Raw genomic sequence first — 23,223 nt, forward strand, 5'->3', positions numbered from 1 at the left:
TCAATTCCAGTACTGCTGGAAATGGTTAAATAAGCAATATAATGAAGTTTCTACATGAGTTAGAAACACAGAGGGATCACAAGGGACAAGAACGGTGGGACGGGAAAAGTAGGGAAAAACACTTAAATGCAATATTCTCCAAACCCAATAACAATAATTACATCTCAATGTGGGCTCCTTCCCCTTTCCTACCCATTCCTTGCAGCAGCTGAGGCACTTTACTGACACTCCCATGAATGAGACTGCAAGAGCAGCAAGTGAATTTAAGGCTTTGGGTATCTAATCAGAATTAGATGACAATTCGATTTACTTTGATCCCACCTGGTTCTCACCTCTTACTCATCTGCCCTCCCAAATCACTTCCCTAAAGAGTTCACCCGTGTGGAGCCTTCTCTGGGTGGAGGGGAAGGAAACCTCCTGACAAATCTACACCAGCAATCACAAAAAGCAGCCTCGGGTAAAGGAAAGGGAGTAGAGCAGCGGAGAGGAGAGGACGGTTCTACCACAGCACTCCAGAGCAGGGGAGGGATGTGGGACAGGAGCCTCAGGGTGCCCGGAAACCTTTACTGCTTTTTCTTCTGTAAAAATCAAACTCCACAGAAACTACTGGGCTCTACAACTCACAGAATTTACTCCAGGCTAGAACAAGAGCTGTTATTCCCTGAGATAAGCCCACGGCTGCACTGAAAGCTGCAGCAGAGCCGAGCGTCCGTCTGCCTGCTGAATTTATTCCATCATGTCAGTAAAATGATCATAGAGGTAAAATGATCTTGTACTAGAGGTTTATGAGAAATGTCTTGCAGTCAAATCCTGTGGTGAAATAACAACTAACCAATTACCTCAAAATCTGATGGACAAGCCTCAGAAAGAGGTCCAGTTATAGGTAAGGAGGCATTAAATCAATTACCAGCACAGTGCAAGCAAGAACGAGGTCACCTTGCTGAAGGAATATTTCTGTTTATGCTCATGTCAGAGTATTTTGCTCGATAGAGAAAAATGAAAACCTGATTATCATGAATTTGGTAGACTGGTCTGAAGTAGAACGTAAATCAGAAATGAGGAGATTTATGTCCAATTAAATTGAACTCCAATCAAAATCCCATTCAGGCAACAGTTCCCTGGAGGCTTCAATTTGTTAGTGCCACATTTTTTTAATAATTTTCTTTTTCATGTAACATCAGCAATAATAAAAGCCCTTCAATAACAAGCAGAGCCATGAACACGTTATTTATCTTAAAATGCCATCATCGCCTGGAATCAGAAAGCATTGAAAGGATGTGCTGTAACTGCTCAGGAACAACCCCCCCCATAACACTGCAATGGTGTAGAGCTTTTTTTTTCCTTAGTCTCAGAGCAATTTCTCTTTTCATTAATCTGGTTCAAGTCTGAAGTATTTCTCCTGAGTAAGAGGGAGCTGGCGCTGACCCCGCCATGAGACCCAAGGCAGCCTCTGATGTCTCAGACTCTTTCCCAACACTGGGTGTGCACGTGACACACACGGCCCGTGGCATATCTGTGCCTCATCATTAGCAGATTTTTAGTATTATTAGAAGGAGGACACCTATCAACATATTCCAGATGCCCTTGACAATATTCAAATGTATGCCAAAGGCAGCAGTCTGGATTTCTCTCCCTTTAAGCTAGGAAATCTATTTTCTGCTCTAATGTGCCTCTCTCCCCTCATGACTCCTCCTTCCTCCCAAGTTCCTGGTATCCTGGTAAAACCCTCAGACAATATAAAAATTATTCTTGTGCACAGAGTTGGGGGGGTTTTAAAGAAAAAGTTATCTTTGCTTAGAAATTATCCTTTATCCTTTTCCTTTTTTTCATTAAGGAAAGAAAGAGGATAAATAGAACATAAATGGAACAAGGAAAATGAGAGTGCTTAGGGTGGGAATGAGTTACTGTACCTTTAGTTAAACACAGAATTGTAAAATCAGCCCTGAGTGAAGTCAGAGCTCAACCAGGCATGGACAGAGAGGGAAATCCCGGAACAAAACCATGCAGGCAGCATTCCCAGAAACCACTGACATCAACAGGAGCCTTTTGGCTCAGTTCAGTCGTCGTTGACGGGCCACCACTGTGACTGCCTGGAAGTCAGTCAATGGTTGGATTTTCTTGCTTCATCAGTGGAAGTGGTGAGGAGAGGAAGTTACTTAAGGATAACTAACACTTGTCAGCCTGCGGGGCTGTGTGGTTTTGTAGGGCAGTCTGGGCTGTGGCATCATCGAACTCACTCTTAAAAACGAGAAAGCTGCTGTGGGAATTTTATTTAATAACTAAATAGCCGGGCACGACATCGCGACTGCCCTCAGACCTCAGCAGCCGCCTCCTCTCAGGAGCAGCTTCTTCCAGGCCAAACCTGGAGGAAATCAGGGCAGCTCAAAAGCAGCATGGCAGAGTCTGGCCCCCGCAACACCAACAGCTTTGCATGAGCAAGGACGCCTCCCCCCAGCCAAATGAATGCTGTCTCCACCGCATGCTGTCAGAATTACAATGGAAGGCCCGTAAATAAAACAAAAATGCAGATCTCAGTCCTCCTCTCATGACATCTTGGTGAGAACAAGCCCTGACAGGAATAAAAAAACCTCCCACACTAAGCAAAGCAATTCTGCTATTTATGCAGAAGGAAGAAGGAAAGCTGTATATCAAACAAATAATTACAAGAGCAGCTTTATCAGTCCCTGCTGATTACTCTCAGCTCGGTTTGATGATTCTGCCAGCACTCCGCAGGTTGTTCAGAGAGGTGGATGTCACAACATTTTACTTGCAGTTCTTTCATTTATTAGCACCTACTGCTACCTGTCTCTTAGTCAAAAATCTTGGCATACATTTAGAAATTGGTCTCCTGGAGTCTGTCAGGGAGGTTTAAAAACCTATAAATCATATTTTTATATATACACATACATCCTCAGACAGACTCCACATGTGAATATGAATGCATAATGATGTATTTTGGGTGTTACATATGTATATGCAGTTATATAGAGGCACACACGCCTTTATGTAAGTGTACCCCTCCTCCTCAATATGTAAATACAGAAATTCAAGTGACTTGCTTGCCACTGCTCCAGTTTGGGTGGGACATTTCATTTGACTTCTTTTCTTTCCCAAATTTGCTAAAATATTAAATGGAGGAGGGTCTAATTTTTATCTGGCAAACATCAACAGCTTCTGAAGAGCAGCATAAGCTCTGACTGTCACCCATGTCAATGTATCACCCCTGTTAATTACACTGTATTTGAGCAATGCTCAGTTACCAGATTAGGAGCAAAAATCTAAGAGACATTTGTGCCAATTGCCACGGTCTGGAGGCATCCTCGAGATTTATGTCCAACTGCAAGACATCCTTTGTTGGAAGCACCTCTGTGGCCTGGTGTGCAGTGCCCAGCCAAGGGAACAGACAACTGAGCACCTGATTCATGGTGCTCACATCCTCTGTTCTCAACTCACCTCCCAGAGCTGTGCCAGGACTGTGGACAGGAAAACCAAGAGGTCAGAGCAGAGCCGTCAGTGATGGATGCAGCCATGCAGGCTCCCTAGCTAAGTCCCACCTCTCAGCCCTGGGCAGGAGAGGCACTGATGATGACACTCACACACACAGGACTTCCCTCCCTGGCAGAGAGGACGGACAGAGCACAGGGGCTACACCAGCACAGCCAACATCTCCTGCTTAGCTACAGATCCGGGTCATTCCGCCCAGGCAGCCTGGGAGCGCTCCATGCTGACGAGCAGGCTCTCGTGCTCTGTGGGTGACATATGGACGCGTCTCCCTAAAAGAAACGAGCTCGTGAGCTTCTGGATTTCCCCTTCTGGAGCACCATCTGTGCCCGCTCCCGGTGCCACCACCCGCTGCCGCGGCGTGACCCGGGGCAGCCGGGCCCGCGCCAGCCCTGCGCGAGGCAGCAAAGCAGCATCTGTAGCTGCCCCCAAATTTAAGCACGTTCTCCCTGGAATAGGCTCAGCCCACGCAAGCTCAACCTTCGTTCGGGCACGCAAAGAGTCTTCTGCTGACAGATTTTTCTCTGGCTGAGTTAAGTATTAAAAAAAAAAAAAAAAAAAAAAAGAAGAAGAAGAAGAAGAAAGAAGAGACTCTGCTGACATTTAGGATAACGCTGCAAGTCTGTAGCTGGAAAATAAATCCCTCTGCTCCAGAAAGAGGGAATTTGAGCTGCAGCCCAAGTGCCACTGCAGGTGAGGGTGCTGGGCCCACACAGATCCTGCTGGGGCTCCCACATCCCAGGGAAGCACCATGCTCAGCCCCGACCACCTCTTCCCCAGGGGCAACTGGCAGGGGAGAGTCACTGCTGAGCTGACTAATTGCTCATTAGCAGAAATTAACTCTGCAAGACAATTCTGTGATCACTGCTAGAAGTCTGTCATTAAAAAGGACTGCAGACATTAGTTCTGAGCTTCCTATCAAAGCAGCAGCGATGTGATGCCCTGGCTTTGGGATCAACAATCTGCTCTGAGAGAACCATGGGAATCACCCATGGTCCACCCACCCTCTCACTGGCCACCACTGGATGCATCACTGAAAGGCAAGAGCACTGCAGAGGGCAGAAATACAACAGTTTGCTCACTACAGCAGCCTCTTTCTGCTCCCGAGTTAGGAGACCAGTTCATACCCTGAAGCACAAGATTTAATATCCATCCAAAACCTGCTATTGTTAGCAATTCTCAGTGCCCATATAGCAATTATAACCTTCAGGAACCAGCAAGCAGAACCCTTCCTAGAGCTGTGGTAGGGAGCTCAGTGACACCCATGTGTGTTGGAAGAGCTGACTTTAAATATTAGGAGAATAATTTTTTTTTCTTGGCATCATTCCACTGATTTTTGTGGTATAAAACCCAGGGGTGAGTATGGTCCAAGATATACACAAAATGAGCTAAATTCTGAACTGCACTTGCTGACCTCATAACTCTTCAGTTGTTGAAATGTGGGTTACAAAGCCAATTTCCATAAAGGACGTGCTCCGTTAACAGTGGGAGACTGTGCTGACTCGAGCTGTGTGAGCACACTACTGAGACATTTCCCACATAATCTACATTCATTCCATACTTTTTGGAAGTGCTCCTCAAAAGATGGTGTCAAGGGTGCAAATCCTATAGATCAAAAAGATATGTGACCCGTCAGAAAGCACAGAAAGCAGAGCTTTCTTAACTCGTTATTCTGGTGCTTTGAGAAGCCCCAAATAACACACACGGTTTTTCTTCCCCCCTCAGCCTTCAAGGCTGCAGGGCACCAGCTTGCCTGGGGTATGGGCAGCCCAGACTGGGGGACACACACATCCCTCTGCAGTGCTTGGAAAAGGACATGCTGTACAGGGACACAGTGAAAATCCCAACCTGCATCTACAGATAGCACCCAACACAAAAAACTATATTCATTCAGTCATTTCGCTTGAGCAACAGTGAGGTTTTCAAAGCAGCAGCTACCACTGTTATGAAATTGCACTATTTTAATAATACAACAAACTGCCTGATACAAAATTTGAGTGCACACCAGAGTTGTTACCCTGTGGCTAAATGTCTCACCCTGACTTAATCTCCTATGGCTCCAGACCTGCACAGACAAGAGACGTACACACCAGGACTTTAAACTCCGTAGGGGAATTTCTGGTAAAACTATGCACCTACAGATATGCAAACATGTAGGATTTGCAAAAGGAAGAGTCTAATGTCACCTGTAATCTCTCGAGCCTGTAGATTTATACATGCAATTGAAGAAAACCCTTGACTTTCCACTCTGCATGGGAAATTGGATGAATCACATGCCCAAATTAGGTCTGGCATCACCACATATCTGATGGCAAGATGGCTGTATTCTTGCCATCTTATTTCTGTTCAGTGGCCACAAACTCCACAAGCCCTTGAAATCAGTGTGATTATTCCAAAAGTATGTTCCTCTGGATAAGGGGAGGCACCTTTGCTCCCCAGATACAACTGATGGCTCACGTCAACACTTACAGAAACAAGGTTAGAGATCCCATTTAAAAACTCAGTCCCTGGTATTTGCAAATTTTCTAAGAGTGCTACTATCAAAACCAGAAATGTGCAACTTTTCTTGAAACGTTTATACGGCTAAATAATTATTTCAGTTTGAATAATTCTAAAGAAGCTGAGCCAGCAGGCTTCTGCAAACAAAGAATATTGACAAGAACACTGGTTTATGCTCAATTTAAGGCAATAACTAGAAGAGACATACAGCCCTTTGTCAACTGGATATACACCAAGCAGGAATATATGATAGCACAGAATGGCCACAAAGACTATTTTAGGACTAGTTAGAATTTAAATGATCACAGAGATCAGGGGTCAAGCCAGCAGCGTGTCCAAAACTTGCATGTCTGGGTTCCCAATGCAATACACCCTCCATGGATCCAGTCTTTGAGAACAGGGCTCAGGCTGTACTCACACAAACATTTACTGTCACAGGAGTTTGCAGAAGGATGGACAAGGACAGGTGAAGATTTCATTGCTAAATGCTTTGCTGGGATGACTCCGGCTGCAGCTACGATGGACACAGAGTATGGCAATCTGACTCAGAAACAATCTGAACTCTACAAAGAGAAAACCATGGAAGTGAGGAATGTAATAATGTGAGCAGTGTTCAATGCAACCAAGAAGTGGGGCTGACTGTTGGTTTGTAAATAGTGCTAATTAGACCAGAAAATATAAGAGTGGCAGAGCCTCACGTAATGCTCCGTTAAAGTTTCCAGCAGCACAGCTGAGGAGCTGAAACACCACATTCAAACAGCAGAACCCCTTCTCCTGGCTGCACTAGGACACTGTCCTTCAGATGTGGTGTATGGTTATTCTGTTTTTTTGGGATGACACTTTGAGATCCAGGACACTCTCCTCGCACTTCAAATTTTCAAATTCCCATTTCAGCAGTCCCTGCTGTACTTTTAGGCAGCACTGAAGTTTGACAGACTGTTCTTCCCTACAGAGAGAATCTATTTAGGAGGGAAGCAGGGAGGTAACCAGCTGGAAACCCATGATGAAGGAAAGACTACTTCTTACCTCCCCAAGGGAGATGGAGGAGAGTAAAAGTTAATGGAAGGATAATCAGGAACTCTTCAGGGATATCAGTTTATAGGCCAGGAGCACATATAACTGAGACTTGTTTGCATATCAAGAAACTCCAGGAGAAGGTGTGACAGCCAAATGCAGCTTATGAAAATATGGCTATCTGAAAAGCTGATAGCTTCCTCACATGTGAAAACACAATCCTAACACTCAGCTTGGCAAGTGAAGGCTAAATAACATCAATACGTCTGCTCTGGGCAGCCATACAGTGAAATCACTTCTTGTGACTGTTTTCAGCAGACATGCCTGGGACTCAAAGAAACAAGCTGTTTTTTTAGGGATTTCAAGGATCCCTGCTTAAAATATCCACAAAACCGAAATATTCAAGCTTTGAAACAACACGGTGAAATTGGGTACCTTTAAACAGTTGGTAAAAAACCCAAACCAACAGCTCAGAAATTGCTCGAAAACATCACACTGTGCCACAAGAACAGGACAAAATGCAATTCAGTTTTAGAAAGAGCCCCGGGTACTTAATTTCTTCAAAGAGTTTTAACAGATGAAACTCCAGAGAAGCTGCAGTGCCCAAAAGCAGAGATGTAATGGCTATTTACCTGCTCGGCAGTGCATGTCTGCAGTCATGTCACCTCACCTGGAGAACTCCCTGCATCCCAGCAGGGCCAAGAGTCAGTGACAGTGACCCTTTCGGGAAATAGGAGGAGTCCACCCATATCTGAACTCCCTCCATACTATAAGAAGCATTTTGTTCAAGTACTGTCTCTAAATAGAGGTATCTGTGAAGATCCCCCCTTCACACCACTGGTTCCCATTCACTTCCACTCCACACATTTAATAAAGCCTCCAGCTGGTCCCTGCAAGTGCCACCACACTTGGGCCAGATCTGTGCCCTGACCTTCCTGCCAAGGCCAGCACAAAGCTCTCCTTCCCTTCCTGCTCCGGGCTGGTTGGCAATGTCACCACAGCCTATTAAACACTATGAAAAGGAAGGACCATGAAAAGTCCTTTCACTGACATAAGTGATCAAAAGCAGGATTTTATTATTAGGATATGTTTTGTCAAAAAGGAGGATATTGGCCAAGATTATCTCAGTCTGTTTTGTGATCATTTCAGTGAAATCTTTCGCACTGGCCAAATCCGGAAATGTGTGGGAAATTAAGTGATTTAGCCCATTATGTCTCTTTTACTACATTAATGACCAATATTCTTTTTTGTCCAGGGCATTTTTCAGTGTGTGCCTGCCATTCAAAAACATACAATTGCTTTCTTGTTTAAAATTTTTCTTAACATAGTGAGTGTTCAGATGGCTACAACAATTACCTGGGGAGAAGAAAGTTCCATCTTATATACGGCACAATCCACCACCGTTTTTCAGGACTGTAGTCCATTTTACCAACTGAATGACTTCTCAACGAGAACTCAATTTCAAAATTCCCAAATCCTCCACTTTGAAAGCTTCTCATGTTACACCAGCTCTTCGTTTCGCTCCGCTGCCACCCCGCACACCATGAGAAGCCAGAGTCAAGAGGTTATCCTGGAGCTCAGTCCATTGCTATTCAATGGTCATTTCTACAAAAGCCTCCAGGAGCTTCCAAGTTCCAAACGACCCTTCCACAAAGAAAGGGGTTGGTCCAGCACCATGTCTCCATCCTCTGTAGAATCTTGAATATTTTTTTTTCCTCTTTCTCACAACTGCAAATCTTTGATAATGTTCACCTTCTCTAGGCAGTTCAATGACACTTTTGATTTGCAAGCTGAGTTCAGGAAAGAATTTTACTGGGTGAGTAGTTTCACTATCTGCATTTTGCTATCACATCAGCACTGGCTTTCTTCCAACCAGGAGACTTAGAAGAATCCTGAAGAGGTCTTTGTATTCAGACCAAGCCTTCTGCTGAGCTGCGGGCACCATCTGTAGAGTGACTCTATGAAAATGACATCACTGTGTGGCAAACGTGTTCTTCCTACAGTAAATTTGTTTGGCACGCAAAGTCAAAACCGAGCTTTTTCAAATTGTCAGCATCTTGAGCTCAGTCTTGCAGCTAAATACCACGTTGTCTTCTTTCTACTCCATGTCTCGCACTTCAGCAACAATACCATCTCGGCAATCAAACCTGAGCTGGCATTTTTTGGGATGACTCACAGAGCTGACTACAATATAATTGCTCTCCCAGACCTGGGCTGGCTCAAAATGGCAGCGAATGTATCACAGAGGTGTCTCTTAATTCCCCACCCTTTGTTCAGAAAATTAAACACACACACGAAGAAGAGACAGATGCAGCAACGGAGCGTGCATTTTGCCCTCATTTGTAACCAGTCCAACTCTTAACTAATGGGGCTTAATGTGGTTGTACATTATGGTTTCAGACGGGTGTCTTTACTCACACTGAGTTATGCACTTCATGAGTGGCAGCAGCAAAACCACGTGCTCACCAACCAAGGCACTGAGAAATAAGGCTGGAGTGAGACTCTGTAAGTTAAAGTGACATTTAGTAGCATAACAGCCACATAACCTCCAGATAGAGGCTCTTAACCCACAGCAGACTTATTTCTAATGCTGTGTTTGTCACAGGTGACATGCAGTTACGTTCTCCCCAGACAGCAGTGACACACAATAGAGAAACCTTCAGTCTCTCTCTGAAGGCAAAAATGTTTGTCCTTGTCACCCAGTGAAAGATGGCAACCCCAGCCTGGTGTGTGCTGTAATCACACCAGCACAGCGAACCCAGGGGGAGGAAAATGAAAGCAGCCAAGAGGCAGTGCCTACCTTTTGAATCAATTTATCTCAGGGCATGCCTGTAGCCCTCCTCTGCGAGACACCACTGCTGTGAACCGGCAACATCACTGAAGTAGGCAACAAATATTGACCTCTAAAACATCAGCCAGGCTGTTCTGTATGAACCTTGGATGTGACTCAGCCTGGGAATACATCTTCAAAAGCAAGAGTTTCAGACAGCATTCTCTTAAAAGAAAAAAACCCAAACCAACTCCCAAACAAACAGTTCCTTTCAAATCACTCTTCCTTCTTCCTTTTGTTTTTGTTTTTAATTGCAGCAGGAATGAGCTTTTCTGGGGTGCTATTTTAAAAGTCTGGGCCTCAGAGAAGTTCTGCCAAGTCCCAGCAAAACACAATGTAATTTTAAAATTACAGTCTGACAAACTGCTGCTTTGAGAGAACAATCATCTTCTAAATGACTGAGCACGCTGCCTCAATCGCTGCTTTACACAAGCTAGAGAAGGGGCTGCAAGAGCAAGCAGTGGTCACTGCTCTATCTCCATGCAGGCCATAGACTTCAACAACATCTGAGCATCACCATGCTGGTAACGAAAATCCCAGGGAATTTCTCTGCACCATCTTTGTTTAGCCTGATTTTGGTCACTGTGCTGAAACATCAGGATGGTACCACAGCAAGTCTGTTCATGTCTCGTTACAGTGTCAGATTGACACCACACAGCTCCATCAAATAACTGTAAATCATGTCTCATAGATATGACTAAATTAACTTGCGTTACTTTAGTCTGAGCAGGACTGAGCACTAGAGAATACTATACAGAGACAAGGCATACTGTGTATAGCACTGATCACCTGAATGAGCCTGATGCTCCAGACAGCAACCCAGATTCAAGCTGCAAAGGCAGTGACAGATGATCTCTGGATCACCAGAGATGGGAGAATCATCTATTTTCATTTCCCCAAATCCTCTGCAGCTTTCAGACCTGTCAGCAATAAAGCACTGCCCAGCAGGAGCAAAGCAGTCCAGGATAATCCTGCAACATAACTCTTCCTAATAAACTGGAGCGATGGGCAATGGCACCTCCACTGTCAAACCTCGCTCTGGAATCCCACTCAGCACCTCTGGGACCTCAACATGCAGGGAGGATTTGGGAAACTGTCAAAGGGCAGAGGAGACTCAGCACCACCAGCCCTCTTCTCTGCACAGCCACACTGCAGGTGCCACAGTGACACCCAGGATAGGATGATAAAGGGCAGGGAGCAGCTGGCTGAAACCAGACCAAGCTGCAGAGATGTGATGCTACCCTGCAAAGAAAAGTGGTTTGGAGAGAGTTCCAGCCACAATGCTGTCTTTTAGCCCAAAACGAGCCCATGCCCTGCAGTCATCCATCCCAGGTCCGGATCCCAGGAGGGACGGCGTGTGACATGTACCCCATGGCTGACAGCTGTGCTGGCAGGCAGTGAACAGCTTTGTGCTGCTGGATGTGAACCCACATCCTCCAGCCGACTGCCCAGAGGCCGTCAGACTTTGAACCTTTATCACTGTGCCCCTGTGGCCAAGGCCAGCACAAGCCACCTGCAGTGCCACCCCCAAGGTGAGCCAACATCAGCAGCACAACCCGGGGCCACCCACACCACAGCTGCTGCCTCCAAAGGAGCTGGGGGAGAGGGTGAAAGCAAGGGACATACGAGTTGTCTGGTGAACATTAGATCGTGGCACAAGCCAAATTATCCAGGGTGGAATTCACCCCTGAATTTGCCCCACGGGGGAAAGATAAATTCACTTTTAACAGTTTACAGACTTGAAAAAAACTCCAGCAGCTGGACACACTGCAGCCCACAGCAGGCGTGTGTCCCTGTCTTCCAGCTTTAGCAATCCACAGCTCTGCTTGCTGCTGGCTGTAACCTAGAGCATTAACTGTACAAGATTTATGTTTAAAGCGTATTAGTAACACTTTTAAATGATGGAGGCATTTTAGCAAACAGTAAATTCTGCAGAAGCTCTTTTTGGCAGAGTTATCAATAATCCTATTAATGACAAGGTGCAATTTACAGCAAACTGGCAGTGGAAAGGAGATACAGGACTTATGTGAAACAAAAAGATAATACAATATTATTCCATTGACTGTGCTTTCTCTTAATTGCCTTGTTATGTATGCTCAGGGCTCACAATCTATCAGGGATGAAGTTGTTTGTTCATAAAGCAGCACACAAGAGATTTTTAATCCAAGATCCCTCTAGCTGCATTTCAAAGTTGCCTTTAATTTTGCTATTTTGTGTAAGTTTATCCTAACATTAGCAAGCACTCCTCTGAAAAGAAATTGCTGTGCTCAGTTGTGCTACTTGTACTGGATTATATGACTGTGCTTACTAAGGCTTTACTCACTAAGACTGCACAAAGAGACATAACTTGCAAAACAGACTGCAGAGCTCATGTCACTCCTCCCTGTCCCCAGGTTTGCAGAAGGGCTGCTGGCCCAAAGAACTGAATCCAACTAATATTCATTTGTGTGTGTCCAAGTGACTCAGGCTCAGTGCATGTGTTATAATAGAGGCATCAAGAATACCCTTTGCACAATTATGAAACAACTCTACCAAACTGAATGCACAATTCTAATGTAACAAGCAAACTTCGCCTCTAAGAACATATCTATCCTATTAACACATGAAAAAGAACACACTGGAAACTTTAAAGATTGTAGGAAGACGCATTTGAGGCTTTAAATTATTTAAATTGTTTTCTTTTCAACATTATCTCATCTTCAGGTGTCTGTGTGGGAGGGCAGACAGATGGTCACTCAGCTGAGGAACTTGAGGCAGTTCTTTGTACAATGGCAACAACCAGCAGTCTGGAAGGAACATGGGCTCCAGACCAGGCCAAAGTCCAAATGCAGGAGAAGAGATTGTGGAAACATTTACAGGAACTGCTCAGATCTAGCTTTTGTGTGGTTTTGCTTCAGCTTCGATTCCCAAGACTCTCCCAGATGGATTTGGTCATTACGCCATGAACAGCTAAAAAGCCCAAGGTGCACATTTTTATACCATATATAGTGGTAAGAATGTCAGCTATGCTGGGAATGAAGATGATGATGAATGCACTTATTTTATTTCTAGTTTTAATTATCGGGTAAATTCCATTTACCACCTAGAATGTGAAATGTGTTTTATTACAATAATATGCTTCCGGCATGAAGCCAAGACAGAGCTTCCAAGCAAGGGGGAGGGGGCATTAAACCGTGCTGGCTGGTGTTGAAAGCACTTGACATTTCTCCATTTCATTTCCTAGGTGCCACATCATAAATAAGCTCAATAAACTGTTGCTTACAGCCCTGGCCAATTTGAAACCCTACCTGACAGATTTATTTCAAGTATACCCTGTCCTCCAAAGCTGCTGGGAAACAACAACTTATCACTGCCAACCTGTTATTTCTAGGTCCAACATTGTCTGTAACATCAGCGAAGCCATTTCCAGTGCTTGTTTGCAGAGATGCTGAAAGTCACTGGAAGCTGATGGCTGCCTGCACTCATTGCTGAAGACACAGCAGATAAGCCAAGTGACATTTAGCTGTCCTACATCACATGCACTGCCAAAAAAGAAACCACAAAAATGAAGAAATAGATTTGGATTTTTTACAATTCATATTCCACAGTTTAGGAGAACCAGATAATCATTTTAATTATTCCTTGCTAACCCTAACAGCATTGGCCAATCCTTATCTATAGCTCCACTCACATCACAGCCAAGTTGACTTGCACCAGAATAACTCAAGTTTCTCAGAACTTTCTCTCACAAAAGCTGTCAGCTTGGCATTACCTGCCTTTAGCAAATGCAGAGCAAAAAACTACTGAGGGTGTTTCTCTAGCTGTGTGCTTGCTAAAATACACACATGTGGCTGGTGTCCTCCATGCAGATGACTGATGGGAAGACGACTGGGATGTTCCAGTCTGGGGAGAGCCTTACCTCAAAACCAACTGGAAATGAGAGCATCAATGGTCTGCTCTGTTAGTTCAGGTACACAGTGAAATCAGTGAAACCAGCTCAGTCCGGGGGGCTGATGCCTCAGTGACAAGCAGTGCAATTGTTCCACACAGCTGATGTGAGCAGGGAGTTCACATCCCAGGAACCATCTGCAACCCACACCTTTGGGCTCAGACATATTTCACAGTCACACTGTTAATGCTGCTCTGGCTGAAATTTCAGTATGCAAATCAAACCTCACCCTGTTCATCCTCTGACAAGGCCATTTGCCACCCACCACCCTCTGCATGCCCAGAGCCCTTCAGCAGCACTTCCTTCTCCCACATTCAGTGCAGCAGTCTGGCCTGTGATCCCGGCTGGAGCTGCTGGGCAGGAGGAGACAGCCCAAGAGATTTCCACATTATCATGGCTCTCCATGAATGACTTCAAAGGAACACACAGATCCTATCTTCAGGAGATTAGCTGGAAGTGAACCGCCTGTGTAGGCAAGCTTGTTCCAGTCTTTTATCCTGTAACTTGCAGGATCTCCATACAGCAGAGACAATCCAAGCCCACATTTGCCAAAGCCTCCCACACTGTGTCTGCAGGATGGTCATTTCCGGCTGCCAGGGCTATAAGGGAGGACAGGATAACACTCACAACCTCTCCTATAGGACAGAGATGTTTATTCCAACCTACACAGCAACTGCCATTGTTTTGGTTAATAAGTATTCAAATCTTGTCCTGTTGTGAGTTCCAGAATTACTTTTACTAGTTAGTTTACACAACATACATAATTACATTTCCATGAATACAAACCCCCGCTTCCTGTCGTGCCTTTACATTCAGAAAAAACAGCTCAGCAATACATTAATGCCTGGCTGAAGGCTACCAAGTCCCTGGGTGCTTCGGGTGCATCCTTACAGGAAGGAGCTTTGCCTGCAAAGTGGGGAACAGGAGCTGCACCTGCCATGGACAGTAAACAACACTGTTCTCAAAAAGTACTGTGTGGGCTCCTGTGTGCAGCTGTGGAGCCCAGGGGAAGCTCCATATGCTGTTAGATGTCCAGTTAGTGCTGTAAGACAGAGGCTGCTTGGCTCTGCACAAGCTGCTGTGGGTGGGTCTGGGACAGTCCCTGCTCCTGGCTCTGTAGGAACACATGTGCTCTTCCACAAGGCAGATTTCCAGCAGCACTGCAGCAACTGCCAGGTATGCAATGGAGTCACCCACACCAGTGCTGTCGGGTGCACTTGTGAATTTTCAGAAGTGCCTCAGTGTCTGACAGACTCCCTGGATTCCCAAACACCCCACCAGGACAGCACTCGGGAGCCAGCGACAGAGAAAAGGGCCACTCGCAGCACATTCAGCCACTGCAGAAGTTATCAGAGAGGTCTCTGTGAAGGAAACATAAGCTGAGCTTCACTTCCACATCCTGCCAGCTGGAAAAGGAAGGATAGGGGAGAGAGAGAACAAAAGTCACGTGGCTGTGGTTTTCTCCCAACAACTTGAGCTCGGTGCAGTGGCAGGCTCCAGGCTGGCGGCTGCCGGCCACCCCAGCTCCAGAGCCAAACCCCTTCACTCCTCCCAGCCTGGGCACACTCAGGGCTCCTGGCAAGGCCTGCCTGAAGGGTGTTTCTGTTCCCTCACCTAAACTGAAATGTGAACAAACCTCAAAGTTACAGGGTGGCAAAGATAAACACGGTGCAAGTTTCCCTCTCCTGCATGAAACATCAGGTTGTGCCAACCAGTGCTGCATTATGCACATCTCAAACTGCTCCAGCTCTGCATTAGCATTCTGGAGCACAGCTTTATCCTCCTGCTTCAGAGACCAGCCCCTGCTTTACATAAATCTTTAATGAAACGCTCTGCCTCAAGCACCGATGCCTATGAACAAAAGGCAGAGTTGAAGGAAAACAGTTTTACCTCCAAAAAACCAGAGCAGTTCTACAGATGGCACATCGAAATTACACTTACTACACCAGTCTGGGATCCCTGGAGCACCACTAAAAAGAAGGCAGAGCATCAAGAAACGTGAGGAGCTGGGAACAACTGGAAGTGCTCTCCAGAAAGGCAGGGAGGAGAGTCATTCAGCTGAAGTCCGTGCTAAAACACCGCAGGACCCATCTAGTCTCCCAGCACAGGTGTCTGGCTGATGCCCACATGGGAGGTTGTGAGGCTGTGTGTGCCAGGTTGGCATCAAATGCTCTGCAGCAATGAAAGAGCCTTTCCACTGATCAGGAGACTGATGTTAAAACCTCGAGATTTAAAAACACACGCACAAATCTATCAACTTTCTATTCCCTTTGGGGGTCTGAGCACTTATGGTTAATGCTGTCAAGTGTTTCAAGTGCTTTCTTCACAAATTTAAAGGTTGTAAATGTTCATCTCCCCCTACAAGACAGGCTAAGTAGAAGTAAGACTAGAAACTGAAACTGTACTGATTCAGGAGTAGGAATTGTCATTTTAAGATAAAACTAGGTACCATGGAACTAAAGACAAAGTTGCAGGGGCTGGCAACAGTGTGACAAGGACAGTCAGGGTCCTGATGTAAAACAATGACCAGGAGATGCTACAAGACCCTCAGAGCTGAGAATACAGACTGCAGTGCAAAGACATCCAGCATTTAGGGCTTCAAACTGGAACACTCCATTGATGTTCCTCAAAGCAGTCTACAGGAGTTGAGGCATGTAACTTCCATAAAACTTAATGGAAAATGTTTGTTTAAATCCTCAACACTGCATTGAAAAGACGTATTTCAGCTTCACAATCTGGACTGGATGCTTAAATTTTCATTTTTAATATTCACATCTGCATGTAAGCCCCAGGTCAGTAAATCATTTAAATGTGTGCTTCAAAATGCAACAGCCAATGAGGCTCCTCGTGTGCTCAAAATTTAGTAAACATATAAATGTCCCATCCAGCAGAGATGAGGTTGCTCACATGGTTCTGTGTTTTCCTGAACTGATGCCTAAAGCCTGCAGAGGCTGCCATGAGGGAGTTACCATTTTACTAATAAATATCATAGTGTTACCACACTTATTCCTACAACTCAAGAGAAACAGCAATGCCAGAGACAGACTGATGTCTTGGAGACATCAGTTATTTGTGCATTTTGGCCTTTTAATCCATATTTTGGGCTCCCTAATCATGGATCTGAACTAAGTTGAAAACCTGGACCCAATTGGACATTTTTCAATTATCCCTTTAGTTTTAATGAGCAGCAAGAATGCTAGACTAGGTTTTCTGCATCACAATCATCTATTGTGAAGGTGACAAATAAAGCAAGAGGACCCTCCAAACCCCAAAACCAACACCCTAAAATAACAGCAACGTGCTGTAGGACAAACCCTCTTCCCCAGCTCAATTTCAAATACTCAAAATACAGAGGGGTTTTGGCAATTCAAAATACCTTCAGATTTGGCTCCCCCTTACCTTTGCAGGACACCATGGGATAACCAGGGACAGGAACTGAACTCAAGACCTTGAGCTGAAGGCCCAGAGATGGGCAGGAAGGCGTTATGCCCTTTGGGATTAGACATTTTGGGAAAGATCACCATGAACATTTGGACCTAATCTCCAACTTGGGAACTGAGGTTTCTGAAAGCATGGAAGTATTTGGATCCCATGATCTGATTCTCACTTATACCCCGATGAGTCTAAGTCTGACAATAAATTAATGACTACATGCACCCAACACTTAGCTTTTCAAAGCCAAACAGCTATTTGTGGCTGCATTTTGAAACTCAGAATCCAACAATAATCACATAAAAGCTCAGCAGTTTCCATTTGCAGTCCAAGGTAAGAAGTAAGCAAGACAGCAGTTGGATGTTAATCTGGTGTGACCACATGCAGCAAAGAGATCTTGCTCTCCCATCCCTGTTGCTTTCCTTGCAACAGAGACAGCAACTGGCAGAAAGTGGGGTGAGTCTGTTCACTCTGCTGATCTAGCAGAAAATTAACACACCAAGAAGTAAAAAACCCTCCAAGGACTGCCCTGCCCCTTATCAAAACTGAACATTGTCTACAGAATGAGCCCAGGGAGCCCACTCCTGTCAGCCACACAACCTGCAAACCTGAGGCAAGGGAGAGAGAGGAGATGCACAGCTCCAAAAGAGGAAAGAGACTCCCTTTTGGCACCAGTTCATGGGCAGGGTAAAACCTTCAAGCCATGCTCTCAGTGAGCAAGTAGCATCCAGCACATGTGGGGGAGGAGACAACATGATGCATTTTTGGGTCTAGTCAGCAGACAGAGGCAGGTCTGCAGAATAACACATAGCAGTGCACGCAGAGATGAGCACATAAAAATCCCAGCACATGGCTGGCAGTGGGTTGGATTCCTCCCCACAGCTGTGCCGAGGCACGCTCAAACGGGGGGGCACATTTGGCCTCCCCTCTGTACAGCTGTAAGCCTGGACCAAGTCCTGCCAAGCACAGAGGAGCGCCAGTTTCCACACCAAATCCCTCCCTGCTCCCTGCAATCCTCTGTGTATTTCTGAAAACTGGAAGGAAGAACACGTGTGAGAGAGGCAAGAGGACTTGTCCACCCACTGTGTGTTGGCGCTTCAGTGCTGAAGGTGTGAGGACCCTTTGCATGGGGACAGCAGGCTCCTGGCAGCAGGTACCAGACACAGCAGCTCACTGCTGGACAGCTGCACAACATTCCACCTCAGGCAGTGACCACAGTCTGAGCTGTGCCCACATTGTCCTGGAGACACTCAACTGAACCCAACCAAAACCAAAACCCACTGCACTGGTGCTGCTGGCAGAGCGACAGCAAACTGCAGGATTCTCTGCAGCCCTTTATTCATATTCTCTCAGTTAAGGGGATTTCCCTGGCTCTTCTGCAGGCAAACACCTTCGGGACCCACATCCTCCCAAACATACACAGACCCCTACTCCTACATTACAGAAAGACAAAGACTTACATGAACAGGTACTTGGGTCACAGCACACCCTGCATAAAGAACAGGGTTTCCTTGAACTCGTTTCTGTGTGAATGACAGCTTCATTTTCAGAAAGAGAAGCTCATTTTGATCCTTCTGAGTAATTCCACTGATTGGAGCCACCGGTAGATTGCTCTGTGGCTCATTGATTAAGCTCACTGTGAATAATGGCATTACTAAAATAGACTGGCTCAGGCGCCACTGGTGACAAGTCAGAGCAGCCAGGGGTGGCAGAAGCAGCGCACCCACCTGACACTCCAAATCCAGGAGGGCAGTAGAAGGTGTTCGTGTGGCTGCAGAGAACTGACCTCCAGAAGGTCAGCAGCCTGCCTGTTCTTCCCTATGGCTGCATCTGGCTCCCGAGTGGAAGGACCACTTCATGCCGTGGTCCCAGACGTGAATTTAGTATGCATGACCGTGTTCCCGAGGGCAGCGCCTACGCGGAGCAACGCTGAACATGCTGACAAAGGCAAGGGAAGTGACCTGGAAATGACAAAGTGAAGCAAGGGAAGGAGCAAAGACGAGGTGGCTGAGGAGAAGCGTCTGCACAGTTCTATCCATAGAGCCCGCTGGGAAAGGCGGCGAGGTTTGTCTGATACGGTTGGCGCAGTGCAGGCGCCGCTACGTGTCTCGGGGTTTGGGCAAAGCTCTGTAGATTGGCAGCCAGAAGACTAATCTTGTACCGCCCAGAAGTGGTGGGGGATACGGGATACACAAGGAATCAAAAAAAAAAAGAAAAAAAGCTACTTTAGTTTTCCGTCACGTAGAATATTACGTCGAACGGCAGAGACGCACTGTCCTGAGCACAGCACCAGCTCCTGGCAGCAAGCACAGAGCTGCCACACAGTTCTGAGCAGCTTAAACTGTAATTCTCAAAGCTGGGGTCCCTTTTTCATAACAAGAAGCAGCAGAAAAATTGCTTTTAATAGGCAGAAGGAATCACTCATAAAATCAGAGATCAATTCTAAAAAACTTAAGTGCCACTTCTCTCTCAAACACCGCAAGAGAGAAGAAACTTCCCTTAAAAAGGTGCCAATTAATTAATGAGATTTGGTAAATGAGTGCATTTCCTGTGCAACAAACTACAGGCTTCCACTTCCAAAGTACATTATGTTAAATTGGACAAAGACTCGTTATTCTGGAATAAAAGACTGCCCACTGGAGGCTTCACACTAAAGTAAGTATTCCAAGAATATCTTCATCCAGGAATACAAGCAGTGTATTTGCAAGTGGAGACGAGGCAACTCTTAAATATACTAATATCTCCTAAAGGAGTTAGCACAAAGATTTAGCACTTAGCAGACAAAGGAAACACAGTAGCTCAGCCTATTGGTTACACAAAAGCTCAGGAGACAGAGGGATGAGCTGCCTCCTGTGAACAGAACACCCTCAGGGCATGTCTGTGATATAAAGCAATGAACTGGCTCCACACCCTGCACTCCACACACCACGGAGACATCATGTCTCAGACTGTCTCAGTACCTGGGGACCACCGTGTACTTTTATTTAAACAGTGAACTACAGTGTGAGCTGCTTTGTCTGGAGTTAGCTGAGGGTTGGGGCAGGAGCCCAGGTCGGGGTATGGACAGGACAGGAGAGCATCTTTAGCACTGTGCACAAGTCCACGGTGGATTTGGGCACCATCATCACACGGGTGAGAGCACAGCTCGAGCACAAGGCAGTGGTGGAGACCATAAATGGGCACCTGCTCCCACTTCACACTGGAGGTCCCCCTGACACCCTAAACCCACTGAGAGGTGGCAGGGGTGTCGCTAACAAGGTCAACAGAAGAGACATCAGTCACTAGACCAGTGTGGTTTATAGGGACTGTGCCCAGCTCAACCTGTAACACTCCCAAAGCCTCCTCCTCCAAATTCCTCCCAAAACCTTGCCTACAAAAAGCTTTACAGCAGCAGGGTGCTCAGCCCAAATGAAGGGACGCTCACCAGTGCCACACAGAGGGTTCCTAGCAGGTGAGTCATTTGGGATAGGCAGTATCCAGATGTTTGTTCCCTAGACCAGCTGATGACAATCCTTAGCAGACCACGTGCTACTGATACAGAAAGACTATTCCAGTTGTTCTATGGAATAATAAGCATCAACCTTGCCTCTTCAGGGGCATCTCTCAGCACTCTCACAGTGAACAGTCAGAGTCAACTCACCAGGATGCCCAGCTCTTGACTTTCATTATGGTAAATTATTCACAGCAGAAGTGTCACTTTAGCAGGGCACAAATTCTTGTAATCATAAATATTTTCATATCATGACTTTCCTTCTCTTATACCTGTGGAGTCTTAGACCACACTGATTCTTTCACCTGTGCAAAGCTGTTCCCACACAGAGGATAGTCCTCAACTTCCTGGAACACAGAAAAAAACTCACAAGGACCCTCTCCAGATTTTCAGAAAGCAGCATTAATAGTAATTTCCTACAGCACTTTTAGGGATTTTTCCCACTCCTCAAAATAAATTTCCCTTTCCTACCACAAGACTCATCTCTGCACACACTCCCCCTTCAGTATAATCAATATATTGATACAGAAGTGAATGCCTTGCCATACATCTTTTTACTGCTTTAATACCCTGACTTTTGCCTATGGCTGTGTGAACTAACTCCATTCTAAACCCTTAACTGTATTTCTGTACCAATGATTTCCAATTCAAAGGCTTTGCATTGCCAATTACACACATGCACGCACATACCTACATGTGCATCTTCTGTTAATGCTTTAAGCAATACTTCAATCCTTTAATATTCTCTTCAAGGCCTCTTACAATTTCCCCACAATGCTATTGAGGCCAGCAATTAACCCCACTGAAACATCACTGCTAGCACAGTGCAGTGGGCAGAGACAGGACAATGTCACAGAAACGTGCATTCACTTTCTCATACACAGGTATGAAGTCCTGGCTTGCCTATAACCATGTTTTTGCCAACTCATCTGGGGATGAAAACACTTAGTATTAGTTATTCACAACTGTACTTACCCACCTCTGTTTTGGTAGTTCAGAGCAGGAGTGCTGAGTCATGCCAGGAGAATCATCCCTTTTTCTTCAGTGATCTGCCTGCCACGGCCAGGCCAGTACCATCAGTTGACAAAGATTTTGCCTGCTGACAGAATTGAGCTGGGCTGTACAGCAGCAGGACAGCAGGAAGGTCTGCTACAGCAGCTGGGGCACATCAAGCCCCTCATCTCCTATATCATCCACCCCCGAAATGGCAGCAGGGAGGAGCACTAATTTCCATCCCCAGGCCTGCTTTTGTGCTGCCAACCACCTCGAGGTGTGGACACGGGCAGCAGATTAACCTGTCACAGACAGGATATGGCTGTATCCTCCCTGCAGTTTGTGCCAAGAGAGCTGGAGAAACTCCAGAAGTGGAAACTCAGATGTTCCTCAGAACCTCAATTTGCAGTCAGCCTTCCAAGAAACTACTTGTGTGTCTATAAAGTCTCCAGAACCATATTGGTTCTCACCTGTAGGAAACCAAGAGTAGAAACAGTCCCTTCCACAAGCCCTGGCTGATAGCAAATGTTTGACTTCTCATTCTGGGTGGTTTTTAAGCTGAAGTCACCTGCAGTGTCCTGTTTGGAAACGAACTTTTCTCTAATGGGATAAATGCACACTTCTGGTTAAAAACTGAGACTTTCTCCTGATCAAAGAAACCGGAACTTACATTGCATAAAGCAATACAGAAATCAAAATACACTTTTCCTATTTTGAGCAGGAAAAAAGAAACCTTCCTACATAAACATGACAGAGCAGACACTCAGGTCACACACTAAGCATTTTACAGTGGTTTGGGAAAGAAAAGAAATACAAAACTTGAAGTTAATATTTCTCCTGGAATGAAATTAAAGATATTATTTTACGCCCTACTTGAAACATCATAGTAATTTTCATCTGCACTAATAAAAATAAATCAGCAGCTGATCTTCCATGCATTACAATTACCATTTCATGCAACAGTCACAATGTTTCTGAGATGCATTTGCCCTTTGGAACTCCTGCCACAAATAGAGCTGAATTTAGGGACTGCTGTGTGCACAAATTTATTACATCAATTCTTTCCAAAGCAGGACATTGTCACGCAGAAAATGTAATGTGGGCAGCTCGAGAAAGGCATCCAGCACTAAGTAAAGACTTTTAAGGGGAAAATAACTAGAACCAAACAACTGAAAAAAAAAATATCATCTTACATGACACCAACTGTTGGGTGAGCAGCAGAGCCCTGTTTGGAGCACACCCATCACCCAGACATGAATTAATGGATTCACAAGCAGCGCTCCTGCCCGCAGCTCAGCCTCTCACAGAGATGCTCACATGCAGAGCAGGACACAGCCTGCTGTTAGGCAGGAGAAGTTCAATATTCATTAAGCAAAAGAGCCCTCACTCTGTGCTGCTGCCTGCAGTACAGATCACCTCTCCATGGGTTTTGTCAATCCCGTGGGGAACGCTGCACCTCGAGACACCACACAATGCACCAACACCTCAGCTGGGGTGTTTGCACAGCCAGAGTCCAAAGCTGGGAGCCTGCAACTG

General features: G+C 45.6%; 1 protein-coding gene across 2 annotated transcripts in view; it reads right to left on the reverse strand.

The window, feature by feature from the left end:
* RASGEF1C (RasGEF domain family member 1C) overlaps nucleotides 1-23,223 on the reverse strand; it is a 67,777-nt gene that overhangs the window by 32,661 nt on the left and 11,893 nt on the right. The window contains exon 1 of one of the 2 annotated variants that reach the window (XM_039382386.1): nucleotides 20,845-20,859. The exons of the other annotated variant lie outside the window; for it this stretch is intronic. The gene's annotated coding sequence lies outside the window, so the exon portion shown is untranslated. Of the gene's footprint in view, nucleotides 1-20,844; nucleotides 20,860-23,223 lie in introns of those variants that run through there. 2 annotated transcript variants of the gene reach the window in all.

The sequence above is a fragment of the Pipra filicauda genome, unplaced genomic scaffold (genome assembly GCF_003945595.2).
Source record: "Pipra filicauda isolate LSUMZ 115617 unplaced genomic scaffold, ASM394559v2 scaffold267_size1258537_pilon, whole genome shotgun sequence".
NCBI lineage: Eukaryota > Metazoa > Chordata > Aves > Passeriformes > Pipridae > Pipra > Pipra filicauda.